The following is a 16,121-nucleotide window of genomic DNA, read 5'->3' as shown; positions in this document are numbered from 1 at the left end:
CCAGCAAAAACTGAGAAAAATATACCCACCTTGATGCCTTCGTTTGTGAAAGGCAAAGAGAATTATGAAACTCAATGGACATACAACTAATTAATTGATTTAAAGAAAAATAAATATCATACAATATTGAAATGGTGACTTTAGACTTTTTATTCCATTTTTTGGTGTGTGACATACATGCATATATGCACTTTTCATGTGTGTGGGCAGATGCATATGTGTGGTATGAACATATGTATGCATGCATAAAGGCATGTGGAGGACTGAGGTTGGTGGTAGGAAGAGTTCTATATCAATCCTCTACCTTATTCACTGAGACATTGTTTCTCAGTCAGAATAATAGGTTATCCATATGACTTGTCTCTATAACCAGCTTGATCTGGGGGTCCCCTGTCTCTGTGTTTCAAGACTGCAATTACAGATAAACCTCCGTATCTATGTGGTATTTACATGGGGTCTTGAGATACAAACTTGAGTCTTTATGTCTGTAGGGCAAGTATATGCACTGCTGAGCTGTCATTCCAGCCAGTTGGAATTCTGTGCTCAAACCAGATAGTTACTCTGGCCACGAATAACCTAATTTCTAAAGACTCTTGTGTTCTGTTTCTAACACTTCAGAATTTGTTGTACAGCCTTGAGGCAGACATAAATGTTTTTTGTCTTGTCTTGCCTCCCTGTTGGAAGCTCCACACTCTACCTTGTCTCTGACAGCTTTTTGGAAGCTGAGAAGTGTTAATTTGAGACTCTCGTGTAGTTCTTGCTTTCAAGGGGAAAATATACATCAAGAGACTATCATACAATGGGTGACAGAGATGGCTGAGTGGGTAAAAGTGCTTGCTGCCCAAGTATGAGGACCCGAGTTCAGATCCCCATAAGTCATGTTAAAGTCAGAAGCAATCTTATGTGTTTATATTCCCAGCAGTCCTACAGTGAGACAGGAGGCAGAGATGTGAGAATCCAGGGAAGCAGGCAGGCCACTTAGCCTGGCATACACAACAGTAAACAAGAGATCCTATCCCAAACAAGGCGAAAGGTGACCTTCAACAATCCAAAGCATCTTTTGTCCCGCTCGTGTGCAACTGTACTTATACATATGAACACAAGGACGTGCATTCCACTCAATTATACCAAAGAGTAAAAAAAGAGTACCATATGAAAAATATTCCATTTGCTGTGTCACAACCAAGGCTCTGGGTCACATACAAGGTGAAATCATCCTATTTAATGCCCAGCACACCCAGCAGTAATCTTGGCTCTGGTATAGCAGATTGCCAACCACCTGACCTGAAGTGGATTGTCCATACTGACAGATTTCTTTATATTTGACAATAAAATAAGATCACCCATAAAGATAGAAGCAAAACACAATAACCCCTGCCTTTAAGGGACTCACATTATCTATTTAGAAGGAAGCAACACTGGAGGAGGCACAGGTTCTCAAACTACATTCACCTAAGTGCTCTCAAGGATCCATAATACTTTAATTTTGAAAACGCATTATGAAGTATGTAAAAGTATATCTTACAGTAGATATGCTTATAAGTCATATATGTTTATATATATAACATACATGTATATAAAACACTTATCCAGTAGGTTAACCCATGTTAAGTTGTTTTGTGGAGACTTCTGAATATAATTTTAGCTGTGATTTCTGCATATAATAAATACACAGTGAATTACGAAAGTAATAGCACCTGGCTGGGGAGATGACTCAGTCTGTAAAATGTTTGTCTTGCAAACACACATACCTAAGTTCCATTCCTAGAGTCATACAGAAAATAATCTAGTATGCTGGCACTTCAGATCCTAGTAGGAGGGAGACATTGGCAAGCCAAATAATAAGTGGTTGATTCTACAGTTATAAACAAAACAAAGTAAAAAGCCAATTCCTCATACCTGATGTGAGATTGTCCTCAACAAACAAGCACACACTTGAATCAATATGCTCACATTCATACACACGCGTGCACGAGCACACGCGCATGTGCACACACACACACACACACACACACACACACACCATTGATGGTTAGAAACAGTATGGAGATGTGTCCACTTTCACAAGAGATGTGAATTCTGCTCAAATAAGCACTAGGGCAGTTTAGGTTACACACAGCGAGGAAGCAAAGCCAGGGGTCCTGAGCACTGTCTCTAAAGCATTACTACCGGCCAGACTTCCAAACCCATGGGAAGGCACAGAAGTGTACGCATTTGTTAACCACTCAGTTCTGCAGCTGAAGAGATCCCTGTGCCTCTCTTTCACAGCTGAGCACCACAGGAGCAACGAGAAGGCTCAGCACATAAAGGATCTTGCCACCTAGTCCAGCCACCTGAGTTCAATCTCCAGGACCCACATGGTCGAAGGAGAGAACGAACTCTCACAAGCTGTCTTCTAACCTTCACATGTGTTCTGTGGGATGTGTGTGTATGTGTGCACATGTGCGCATGCACACACACAAATACTCCGTTAGGACTTCACAATTAACTAAAACAAACAAAAAACACTGGTATGGTACGTAAAGCACACACACAAAAACCTTAGAATGTGGCAGGCATAGTCCAGATCTACCCTTTATCTTGGGCTACTTATATTCACTAAGTCTTGAGTTTTTTGTTGGTTGGTTTATTTGTGTGTTTTTGCCCCTTAAATAAGACTGTTAGCGCACGCATATGCACAGGTAGCCACTCTCATTATTCACAGTAGTTGTGCTCGAGAATGTTGTCATGAACACTCAATTAGCATGTACTGAATCTCATTGCTAGAGTCTCACCAGCCAATTAATATCTCACCTGTATTCCTGCACGGCTTCGTGTAAAGCTATCTTGTAAAACACATGCTGTTGACTGTCTACTATTGAAGCAGCCCCAGGAACATATCTGATGCCCAAGTATATTATCCTTACTTCCTTTATCAGGACACATCCAGCTTTCTATATACTTATGAATGCTACCCTGGACTGTGCTTTGACGGATATCTTAAATAGTCAACTTGCTAATGAAAAAGTCTAAAATTAAAACATATGATGTTAGGACCAGGAGGCTGGCTGGTCACACTGTGTCCACTTAGGAAGTAGAGAGTGTACAGCAGATGTAACCTCAAAGCCCTAGCCCTGCTTCCTCTAGAAAGGCTCCACTTCCTCCTAAAAGTCCCATAAGCCTTCACACACAGCTCCACCATCAAGGAACAGATGTTTGAACACAAGTGATTCTTGGGAAAAGTCCAAATGCAGCTCATGGATGCACTCAGCACACAGAGGTTTGTAAACACTATAAACTATGTTCTGATCCAGGTGCTCAAGACAGGGAAAGTAGAACTGAGTTCTTACAATTAATAAAATTACAGTTAATGTTGGGAAACATGACAAATGGCAAACCATATGGTTAGGCAATATAACTGTTGTCAGTGGCAAATGCCATGAAAAAAAAATAGAACAGAACTCTGTGATGGACAGGGGTATAATCAGGTAAGGTTTGGGATAAGATTTGGTGACATCTGAATGGTACTACCTGAAAAGCTGTCCTTTGGTGCGGATGCCGGATGATGAGAATAGTGGGACTCTAGAGTGGGGCAAAGACAATCCAAGCAGAAGGAAAACAGAAGCAAATGCTGAGAGCAGGGGGCATTTCATGGGAAAAGAGAGAGGACCTCTGCGCTGCAGCCAAGAAAATACAAGAGGAAGATCAGCGAGCAAGCAAGCCAGGAGCTGGGGGATAACTTAGTAAGGAAGTGCCGACTGTGCAAGCATGAAGGCCTGCGCATGACTGACACCCAGAACCCATGTCAAAAATCAGAGGTTATGGGCTGGAGAGATGGCTCAGTGGTTAAGAGCACTGGCTGCTCTTCCAGAGGTCCTGAGTTCAATTCCCAGCAACCACATGGTGGCTCACAACCATCTGTAATGAGATCTGGTGCTCTCTTCTGGCTGCAGGCACACATGGAAGGAATGTTTTATACATAATAAATAAATCTTTTAAAAAAATAAAAACATAAAATAAATAAATAAAGTTGAAAGGGAAAGGAAATGATCATTTATCCCCAGCACCCAAAACACAATAAACATTTTTAAAAAATCAGAGGTTATGACAGACAGTATGACTGAGACCTGTACAAGATCAAGTCGAGAACTCCCACCACTGACAAAGGACAAAGTCACAGAATCCTACACCGTAACTGGTGACTGTGACGAGGCAAGGGGACACGCTTCAGGGGTGTGTTCCTGAGGAGACAGGAGAGTCTGTTTACGGTCCAGGAGTGAGCCCTACACCTGTTATCCCATCCTGTTATCACTAAGTGCACTCAGTGGGTCTTCAAAGTAAACACACTTATATGAAGCTGGGAGAGAAAAGTGGTGGGAGAAATAGGGGAGGAACTGGAAGAGACTGGGATTTCAACATTTATTAAGGTCCTATTATAGTAAGGAAAACAACAACAAGAACAACAAACCTCTCCGGTGTTTAATAGTTTATCCTGAAAAACAAAGCCTAGTCATGGCAGTGCACACGTGTAATCCCAGCCCTGGGCACATGGAGACAGGAGGGTCCTTGTGGCTCATTGGCCCACTAGTCTGGACTACCTGGTTAATTCCAGGCCAGTCAGAGATCCTTTCACAAGAAACACATTAAGAAAACAAACAAGGTGGACGGTACCCGAGGAATGACAGTCAAGATTGTTTTCTGGCCCACATAACACATGCATATGTGTGTATGTGCACTTGTATACATATGTGTTCTTACACATGCAAACACACATAGACACACACACAGTCATAAAGGCAGTTGGATGAACCAAGGAGAGTCTTGTCACTTATGGAAATGGATTCATCTTGCTTCCACTTGGAATAAAGAGGAAGTGGAGGCCAGGATGGGGAAGAGCCATATTAACTGCTGCAATGAGAGATGTTGTGGAGAAGGAACAGCAGTGTGATGGACAACAGTTATAACCAGTATAGGAATGACCGGCAGTTAGGGATAGAGGAAGCTTTGAGCTCAGACCTTTCCAAAAGCATCTCCCAAGGCAGATCAGACTCTATCATGGGTGGTTCATCAGAAGCCAAGGATCTAATGTCAAGGTTCACACAGATCTCAAAATGATCTCATTGAGGGGCTGAGAATGCTGTAGTGTTTGTGAACCAAGCACAGAGCCTTGGCTCATAAATCATTCAAGCATTCCACCCCTAAGTTTCTCACATATGTGAAGCTCCAGGTGAACACAATGTTCCTTCCAAAGTTAAAACCCTTAGAATTCAACAACTCAAGATATAGTTCATCAATATACTCAACAGAAAAGACAATGACAACAGAAAGGAAAGCAGCCTCTATCTCCTCTGCCTTTCCTAATGAGAAGGTAGTGAGGGAGCCTGAGTGTGGCAATGGTGTCCAAACTGCCTGTGGCCAAGCAGAAAGTGACGAGAAGTAAATAACAGTAAACTAGGGCAGGGGAGGGAAAAGAACACTTGAGCTGAAGGGTGTGGGAGGCATGAGTGGATGTCTCCTCCAGGGCTGAGAACCTGTAATCTGGGAAGAACTAGAGGATGGAGACAGGGAATTGTGGGAGACGGGGATAGAGATGGCACTAAAGGAGATGGGGATGGGGATGTGGGAGATGGAGATGGGGATGGGGGCTGGGGAAGATGGGGATGGGGGCTGAGGGCTGGGGGAGATGGGGATGGGGGCTGTGAGAGATGGGGATGGGGGCTGTGGGAGATGGGGATGGGGGCTGAGGGCTGTGGGAGATGGGGCTGGGGGCTGTGGGAGATGGGGATGGGGGTTGTGGGAGATGGGGATGGGGGCTGTGGGAGATGGGGATGGGAGATGGGGGAGATGGGGATGGGGGCTGGGGAGATAGGGATGGGGGCTGGGGGAGATGGGGATGGGGGCTGGGGAAGATGGGGATGGGGGCTGGGGAAGATGGGGATGGGGGTTGGCGGAGATGGAGACAGGGCGACTGTGGGAGATGTATATAGGAGGCCTGTGATGACCAATGTTGGCTATATACATGCTTGCATCTGTCATCAATAAAAAAGCTGAGCAGCCAGGCACATCTGTGAAGAATTCTTGATTGGATCATTTAGGTTTGAAGACCTACCCTAAATCTTGGTCACAGCTGGAAACCTATACAAAGGATATGGAAGAAGGAAGCTTTTGCTTTTGGCCTGCTTACCCTCACTCTCACTGAAAAATTCATCTATCCTGCTGCCGAGGCATTCCTTTGCTGGTATATGTGGAGATACCCGGCCTCATGGACTGATCAACTACAGAATTCTTGGCCTTTCAGTCAGAAAACAGCCATTGCTGGACTACTTAGACTACAGTCTGTAGCTACTCTTATAAATCCCCTTTTAACATATATGTACATATACACATATATACATGTTACACATATGAAAAAGTATTTTCTACCAGTTCTGTTCCTCCAGAATGTTAACTAATCCAAAGATCAAGGCTTCAAAGCTAGCCTTAGCTGCATGTGAGTTTGAGGCTAACCTGGGCTATGTGAGACTGTGTCTAAATAATAAAACTAGGAGGGGAGGAAGACGAAAAGATGGCCCCACTGACCTACAAACTCGATTCCACTAGGGTTAGGCTATTTTCCCCACACCTTCCATAATTATTTGCCAGTGAGAACGTTAGAGAACAATAAAACATTCATGGTACAAATTGAAGGGACCTTCTAGAAGGGGCCAAGCAAAAAGAAAATGGATGGAGGAAGGCCTGCAGGAAAACATGGGCACACCCTCCACAGCCCACAGCTGCTCATTTGAGGCTGGATGGCTTCTAAATTTATCTTAAACTGATTAAAACATGGCACCATTTGAAAAAAAAAATCAGGGATCTTCATTTTGTCTAAGTATCACTAACACACAATCAGACAAAATAGCAGAAATTTTAATATCTTCACCAATTAAAGATCTAGGGAAGGAGAGGAACGGAGTCAGAAAAAGAAAATCAGAGGGTGACACACAGATAGACAGAGACAGAACAACAGAGAGCTGAAGAAACAGCCAGAAAAACAGAAGACAGGGAGAAAGACAAAGAATGACAGGAAGAGAGGTACAGACAGAGACAGCCACAGACAGAGACCAAGAGAGACAGATTGACAGATAGGTCGAGAAAGAGACACAGAGAGAGACAAAGAGGGGCCGAGACAGAGATGAAGACAGACAGAGAGAAACACAGAGAAACTGTAGCCGAGAATACAAGCCACAGGTCAGAAACCTGGAGCCCCAGATACAACCTGCTCTTCCCACTAGCTTCTCAGACACCAGCCAGAAGAGCAAGCAGGGGCCACTTGGAGAATAAGAGACTGTGAGGAGGAAAAGTTGGTGCCAGAGGTGACCCGTTTTCATTTTTATAGACTTTCATCAGCAGTGAATTCCACAGAAGTGAAGCTGCTACACAAACAATGCTTGCTCTCCACATATTTCATAGAGGGCTGGGACCATGATCTTGTTTGCGTCAACAAACACGAACCAGTCTGCTTGAAGGTAAAGATTTAGGGGCTCAGTTAGCACTGAAGGGTTTAAATCAAATTCTGCCTTGTCGGTACATAAAGCTTCCTCAGAGCCATTTCTTTCTCTAAGTGGTGAGCAAGGAAATGATTCACAAGTGAGAGATGCTCGTCTTTTCTTCTGGAACAGTCTGCATCATCAGGCCTATGTAAAACAGTATCAATCAACACCAAACTCCAGGCCGCCTCAGCTTAACTCAGACGGATCATAGTCCTGGGAGCTCATTTAGTTCAGAGAGCCAGCAGCCCAGCTCTACACCAGCAGACAGATGATGCTTTGTTTATAAAGTGAAGGCTTAAAAATGTGGAGGAGGGGCTGGGTGTGGCTCAGGTGGGAAAGTACCAGCTTAATGTGCACAAAACCCTGAGATCCTTCCCGAGCACTTGATAAACCAGGAATGGTGGTGCATGTCTGTAATCCAAACGTGCAGAAGGAGGTCCAAGCTGCACAGCCAGCACAAGGCCAAGCACGGGCTACAGGAGACCCTGACTCAAAAAAAAAAATTCTAATATATATAGAGAGAAATGATCACACACTCCTTTGTTAAAATGTTCAAATGAGGTTTATTGACTTTCAAGTGATTAGTCAGATCCACAGTAGGACTCCAATGTTCCGTGAGGTCACCTGACTTCATGATCAAATTAACTCATCTATCTACCTAGTCAATATTTGATGAGCAGTAATGAATCAGGCGCTGGAAGGAATGCCAGGGACGTGGAGATGTAAAACACACATGGTCCTGCTCTCAAGGAGCATACCATGTAAGACAATGGCTGCTAAGCAAAATGTCACAAGAATCTCCATATATAGTGTGAGGACGTTTCCAGTTGCTTCAAGAGAAAGTAATGCAGAGGGCGGGAAAGATGGCTGAGTGGGTTAAGTGCTTGCTGGACCCTGTTTGATCTCTGGCCCCCACAGAAAATGTTGGGCACAGCGGCGTGCATCTGGAATACTGGAAGTAGGAAGGAGATGGTGTCTAGTCTCACGGGCTAGCTACCTTAGTCTTATTAGGAGCTCAGTCCCGGTGAGAGACTCTGTTTAGAGAAACAAATTACACTGGAGGAGACGCCTCAGTTGGTAAACGTGCTTGCTAGGCAAGTGTAAGGACCCGAGTGTGGATCCCCGGTAGCCACATAAAAAGCAGGGCATGGTGGACAGGAGATCAGAGGCAGGAGGATCCCAGGAGATCGACAGGTAGACAGTCTAGTCAATCAGTGAACGCCAGGTTCAATGAGGGACTTTGCATCTTAAAAGAATATGAAGATATGAGCAATTGGGGAAGATCTCTCACTCTGATCTCTGTGCATACCTGTGTATGAGCACCTATGTTGATGTGCATGCTACACACACACACACACACACACACACACACACACACACACACACACACACAATAATCATATGGGGTATGGGGTTACACATGGCTGGCAGGACAGGATTTTTGTTGAACTGAAAGCTGAATGAGCAAGGGGAACTTATCAGAAAAGGAAGAGGAGGGCCCCCAAGAGTGAGAAGTGAGTATCCAACTGAGAGGCCCTGAATGGAACTTGGTGGAGTTGGGGACAGAGATGAAGCTGGAGGGCCAAGTGGGAACAGGCAAAATGTGGCAGAATTTCTCTGCAATCTAACAAAGTGGAAGGCTCCTGAGCAGGAAGTTAGTAGCTACCTTCAGAGATCCCTGTGTGTATGTTTGTGTGTGTGTGTGTGTGTGTGTCTACATATATATACATGTGTGCATATATATATTTGACATATGTCTGGTTGTCTTTGTGTATATATCTATGAGTGTATACATGTGAGTATGTGTACATGCCTATATGTGTGTTCATGTTTCTCTGTGTACGGATATGTGTTTGCTTCTGTGTTTGCACATATGTGGGGGGTATAAGGATGAGAGGGGACAATCTGAAACAGTAAGAGTGTGAACTTGAGCACAGTTAGCAGAAGACACAGAGAGGATGCTGTAGGAATAGCGCACGTAGGAGCTGACTGAGCTATGATGTAGATGACCTCGGAGTTTGACAGGTATCTTGTAATTCAGATTTTTTAGTATGCAGTTTGCCTAACAATGACAAATCACTAACACAGCCTTAGCTCAAGGCTTCTTTGGCCAATTGCAGCTGACATTGGAGTCAATGGAGGGGAGGACAGAAGGAGAAAAAGCAGGGCTTGCTTCAAGTGCAGATTCCTTGGCAAACAGTGGCCCCAGTGAGTTGGTATCTGGGAGTAGAGCCCAAAGTCTTTCATTCTTGTGAACTCTTCAGGTAAACCGATGCACAAAGTCCAATAGCTCCAAAAAAGAATACAAATCATCCTCATTTTCCAAAAGCTTTTGGCATTGATAACCATACCTCTTCAATATAGTGCTTGAAGTTCTAGCAATAGCAATAAGACAACATAAGGGGATCAAGGGGATTTGAATAGGAAAGGAAGAAGTCAAACTTTCGTTATTTGCAGATGATATGATAGTATACTTAAGCGACCCTAAAAACTCTACCAAAGAACTCCTACAGCTGATAAACACATTTAGTAATGTGACAGGATACAAGATCAACTCCAAAAAAAATCAGTAGTCCTCCTATACAAAAAGATCAAAGAAGCAGAGAGGGAAATCAGAGAAACATCACCTTTCATGATAGCCACAAATAGCATAAAGTATCTTGGGGTAACTCTAACCAAGAAAGTGAAAGATCTATTTGACAAGAACTTTAAGTCTTTGAAGAAAGAAACTGAAGAGGATATCAGAAAATGGAAGGATCTCTCATGCTCTTGGATTGGGAGGATCAACATAGCAAAAATGGCAATTCTATCAAAAGCAATCTATAGATTCAATGCAATACCCATCAAAATTCCAACAAAATTCTTCACAAACCTTGAGAGAACAATAATCAACTTTATATGAAAAACAAACAACCCTGGATAGCCAAAACAATCCTATACAATAAAAGTACTTCCGGAAGAATTACCATCTCTGACTTAATACTTCTTTTTTAAGACAGGGTCTCACTGTGTAACCTCAGCTGGCTCATAACTCACTATGTAGTGTAGGCTGGCTTTGAACTCACAAAGATTTCTCCCTCTCAAATGCTATCACTCCTGGCAATAACAATTTTTTCTTGAGCAGTCCAGGCTGTCTTCAAATTCGCTATGCCCTATGCAGCTGCAGATGACCTTGCACTTCTGAGGCTCCCCCTTCTTCCACTCAGTGCTGGGGGAAATGAGCAATACTATGGCTAGTTTTGTCACTCATCAGTAAAACAAACAGAAAATTAATCATTGAAAACAGTACCCATAGGACAGTGAAAATAAGTGCTTAAAAATAGCACCCAGGAACAGTGGGTATATGCCACTAGACAGACAGATTTCCCCACAGCTTATTAAACACTTCAGCTACAGTAGACAGAGGCTGGTTTCTGTAAAATGTAATGCTCTATGTTAGTGCAAGAAAACCTAGGACTTCAGGGTCCATCGGGTTGCAACTGCTCCTGTGTGTGGAGCACATGGCATGTACAGCCTTGCGTGGTGTTGAGTGGCTTCCAGAGCAAGTGGAACTAAGATTCAGAAGTATAGGTCTATGTCTATCAACCTTTCTTGGAAAGCCTTCCTAACAGACAAAATACGTTTGACTGTTTTTGCTTTCCTTGTTTTTGTGAGTGGTAAAGAGAAATATGCCCACCAGATTCTAGAATAAGGAATAAAAGTAGGAACAGGTCACCAAAATGAGTTCATATTTTATCACCTAATTAACGTTATTGAGGACCAACAGGATGACTCAGTGGGTAAAGGACTTGCTGCCAAGCCTGACAACTGAGTGTGATACCAAGTCAGACATGACAGAAGGAGAGAATTAACTCCTACAAGTTACACACACACACACACACACACACACACACACACACACACACAAACACACACAAATTTAGTAAATATTTTAGAAAGCAAAGAAGTCAATGAGAGAATCTGTATCTCTCCCCCTGCAGCCCAGCATGCCAGGCTCCATTGGTTATCTCTGCATCTAGTCATGCATATAAAGACTTAACCTCAATGCTTAAAATCACTGTTTCAGTGCCTCCTTTGCTACCCTATTGAGTTACGCTGCTAGGAGAGTCTGATCCAGGACCTCAAGACTCACTAAAGAAGACAAAATCAAGGCAGAGTGCAAGATACAGCACCACATTTATAACATCCTGACACTGCATTTGGTGGGGTAGTGCTGTGTGATAATCTTTCTGTATCTGTGAATATGTATTACTCTCACTGGTTGATAATAAATCTGATTTGGCCTATAGCAAGGCAGAATAACACTAGGCGGGAAAGCCAAATCTCCACACAGGGAGAAAGAAGGGCAGACAGAAAACAGGTAAAGTTATGAAGCCAGGCGGTAAAATATAGATTAATAGAAATGGCTTAAATTGTAAGAACTAGTTAATAGTAAGTCAAGCTATAGGACAAACATTTCATAATTAATAAAAGCTTTAGGTTTTGCTCATACCAACAAAAAAGGGTTAGAGGTACACAGGAAGGACAGATTCACACAAAAGGGCCTCTAAGCAGGTTGCAGCATGTTTAAAAATGTGTGTAGACTTGGGAGAGAGAGGAGAAAAAGTAAAAACAGTCATAAATTAAACTATTTAAAAATATAAAGTCCATATAAAGAAAATAAAGTAATATAAAGAAAATAACTCACATAAAAAGGAAATAAACAGAGTCTGGATTATGTATATTATTGTGTTGTCTCTAAAACTTTTAACTGCTAAGAGATCTTGGATTATAAAAATTGCTATAATAGACCAACCTATATATTTTAAAATTGTCTTGACTTCAAAATTTAAGTTAAAAGGTATGTTACTTGTGGGGGGGAGAGGTTGTGTTTTTATTTCCACTGGAAATGAGAGGTTATGGTTTCATTCTGTGTTAAGAAATGTTGAAAAGGATGGTGGTGGCACACACCTCTAATCCCAGGAATCAGGAGGCAGAGGCAGGTAGAACTCTGTGAGTTTGAGGTCAGCCTGGTCTACAATACCTACTTCCAGGCCAGGCTCCAAAGCTACAAAAAAATCCTGTCTCAAAAATTAAAATAAGTAAAGGAAGGAAGGAAGGAAGGAAGGAAGGAAGGAAGGAAGGAAGGAAGGAAAGGAAGTTCCATGTTTGATCAAGGAAGACCCATGAAATCCTGAATACAGACATGGAAAAATAAACCTAAACTAACTACAAGACAAGTGATACATATTTTACCTGCTTAAACATATAACAAAAAAAAATCATCTTTGGCTGATTTATGTGCAATACATAGACTATACTTGTATTAATACAGATATTTATGTAACCTTTAAAAGTTTATATATTTGCAGAACAAGGGGACCAGACACTAATAATAAAAATGACCTAAATGATGCATCACTCAAAAAAGCTCCAAGACTGTCGACTGAGATGATCTAGCCTCTCAGACTACTATAGCCAAGGCTTCCCCATTATTCTAAATTTTCTCAGGATCCCTCAAAGATGACCAGTGCCAACTAACAGGCAGAAAGTAGTATAAAAAATGATGCCCAAATTGCCAAAGTATTGTTTATAAATATTTGTTTTCACTTAAGGGGAGTTGGTCACAAATTTTTATTGGTCATAGTCAATCTCTTTCTAAAAGAAGAAAAGGGGATATGATATAAAAATGCTGGGGAAAAAAGGGCAGATTATTGAATCTACTTTAATCCAGAAAACAACTATTTACCTCAAAGTATTCTACATTGGTATGGATTTTAGTTTATTGTTATAAATTTACAGTTAATTTTGTTATACAGTATGTATATTTCTACTCTTGTCTAAGGTACAGTGTTTATACAACTCAATTAAAATGTAATATATTATTAAGAAATACAGAATTACAAAAATGCAGTTAGTCATCTATAATAGTCAAATTTACAGTCATTAGGTTTTCTAGATATGCAAAAATATATTTCAGACACATAGTTATTCTTCAAGAATTTCAAAGGTCTACAGAATATGGCATTAAAAATGTTTTAATAACTTAGACTTTTATCACAGTGAGACACGTCTACTCCTGACAGCATCAATGTGCTCCAGAAAAGATGACGGGACTTTATATGGAGTTTATTTCCATTATGGCAAAAGCTAGCCATGTGGGCAAATAAGCTGTCACTGCTTCAATTGCTGACAGTTACTGTCCAAACTGGACCAGCAAGACAGAAGAAAGGCAACTGCCGAATTTTACCAAGACAAGGTAGGACAATCTATCAGATATGCTAGGCCTGTAGACGAGAGTTGGATGTCCCAATGTTACAGAAGAACCCTGGGTAACTTTCCAGACAGTCAGCTGTTTCTGTCATTTCTTACATTTTTTGGAAGTAGTTTGCCTGCACTTTCTGCTTTCTTGTGTAATATTATTTTCTTCTCAGGTCTTTGATGGAGTTGAACACTAGATAATTATAGTTATAGTTGTACTTAGTTATTATAAAAGATAAATTAGATATAAAACTTTAAACTTACCAAGATAGGATAGAAAATTAAATAATTTCTATAATTTTGTCAAATACAAATAGACTGGATATTGCAACTGTAATTATTACTTAATAACTGTTTTGTTGTACATAATTTTACTATGTTAAAGTTAAGACCTTCCTTTGTGATTAGACAGATGGGGAAAAGTTCTGGGACAATTCTTCTGTATGCTGGGAATATGCATTATTCTCATTGGTTGATAATAAATCTGAATTGGCCTATAACAAGGCAGAATAATTCTAGGCAGGAAAGACAAATGGAGACACAGGGAGAAAGAAGGGCAGAGCCGGAGAGATGGGAGCCAGCCACCAGAGGACCAAGATGTGCTAGAAAACAGGCAAATCAATGAAGCCACATGGCAAATGTAGATTAACAGAAACTGACTGATTTAACTTGTAAGGGCTAGTTAGTAATAAGCTCATTTTATAGGCCAAACATTTCATAATTAATATAAGCTTTTGTGTGATTTTTTTGGGATGAAAAGGTTAGGGCAAAAGATAAGCTCTGCCCCCACTCCTACTGTAGACTCAGTTTTCTCAAAGCCCACAAACCACTGCTTTCTTTTTTTCTTTTCTTTTCTTTTTTTTTTTTTTTGCTGTCTTCAATTTTTTAACTTATTTGTTTGAAAACGGGTCATACTTAGAAAAGGTTGACCTCTACCACCTCTACAACATAACCAAGGATGTTCTTTATACCTATGCCTTCCTACCACGTGCTGAAATTACAGGTGTGTGCTGCCATGCCAGGTTTATACAGTGCTGGGAACCAAATCTAGTTCTGTGTGTTCTAGAAAAGCTCTCCCAACTGAGCCGCATCCCCAGCTTGTTCGCTGTCACCTAAAAGTCTGTTCTTCTTTAGGCCAAGTTCAAAGTCATTAGCTTAGTAGAGCACAGGACACGTAGACATAGGATATTTACATCCCTTCCCAACCTGCTTCAAGCCAGTCATATGCCTTAAAGTCATTACTTTCTTTTCTGTTCAGTTTCTTCATAATTCGAATAAAAATACACAAACACAGGGGTTAGGAAGATAGTTCAATGGTAAAAGTGCTTGTCATGCATATGGGAGACTCTGTTGGATAAACAGGAAACACAGAAAGGCTGGATGCAGTAGTATGAGCACTTGTAACCCCAGTCTTCCTATGGGTTAAGTAGGGGGAGGGGCAGAAACAGGAAGATCCCAGGAGCTCAAAGGTCAGCTATCCTGCCATACATAGCGCAAAACTAAAAAGAGACCCTGCCTCAAACAAGGTGGAAGGTGGGGATGAATGCCTGAAACTATCCTCTGATCTCCAGCTGTGTGCCATGGCCCAAGCACATACACATTCACACAAGTTAAAACAAGTAAAAAACCCAAACATAGACTAACTCAAAATTCTTGGGGTTTATATTTCTATAATTTTAATCACCTTTAAAACTCAACTCAAGATAAATATGTAGAATCCCACTAGAGATTTGAAACACTTGATATATAATGTATTTAGGATCGGATCTGCCTATGAGATTTCTCTAAAAAAAAAAAAAGTTCTCTGAGCTCCCCCATATGCATATTTCCCTCTGCATTTAAAAAAGTCATGATTTTTGCTGGATCTTTTTCTTGGGCCCTGTATAGTTAGCACATTCCATCCTCTGCCTCTGAGAATGAATGGTCTAGGGAGCCGCATTCTGTGTTGGCTTCATGTGAGGCCCTGCAACATGATCCAGGAAAGCCTGCTGGACACGAGCCATCTCTGAGGACATTTACTTATGTGTGGATCACTCTGTGCATTGGTTTGCTAAAAAGTTTGGTTGCAAGGTTTTAAAAGAAATAGAAGAAAAATCTCTTCTTTCTTTATTGATGAATTTTACTTGACAATTTCATATACATACAGAATGTATTCTAATTAGTCTCTCCTGAACACTTTCTTTTACCTCCTCCTCACCCCTATAAATCCACCTCATCTCTACCTGTCTCTTTCTCAGATTCATGACTTTGTTTTTTATTTTGTGACCCTTTTAGTTTTACCAGCACCATCTGTGCAAGCATTAGATTGGAATTATTCACTGGAGCCTGGTAGAGTCATCCGTTGGTACACAACCAAAGGCAATGTCCTCC

General features: G+C 41.4%; 1 protein-coding gene across 7 annotated transcripts in view; it reads right to left on the bottom strand.

Moving 5' to 3' along the window:
• Nckap5 (NCK associated protein 5) overlaps window positions 1–16,121 on the bottom strand; it is a 912,731-nt gene that overhangs the window by 325,150 nt on the left and 571,460 nt on the right. The window lies entirely within an intron of this gene.

The sequence above is a fragment of the Myodes glareolus genome, chromosome 5 (genome assembly GCF_982192425.1).
Source record: "Myodes glareolus chromosome 5, mMyoGla1.1, whole genome shotgun sequence".
Classification (NCBI taxonomy): Eukaryota; Metazoa; Chordata; class Mammalia; order Rodentia; family Cricetidae; genus Myodes; species Myodes glareolus.
This window is presented reverse-complemented; position numbering and strand designations above follow the sequence as displayed.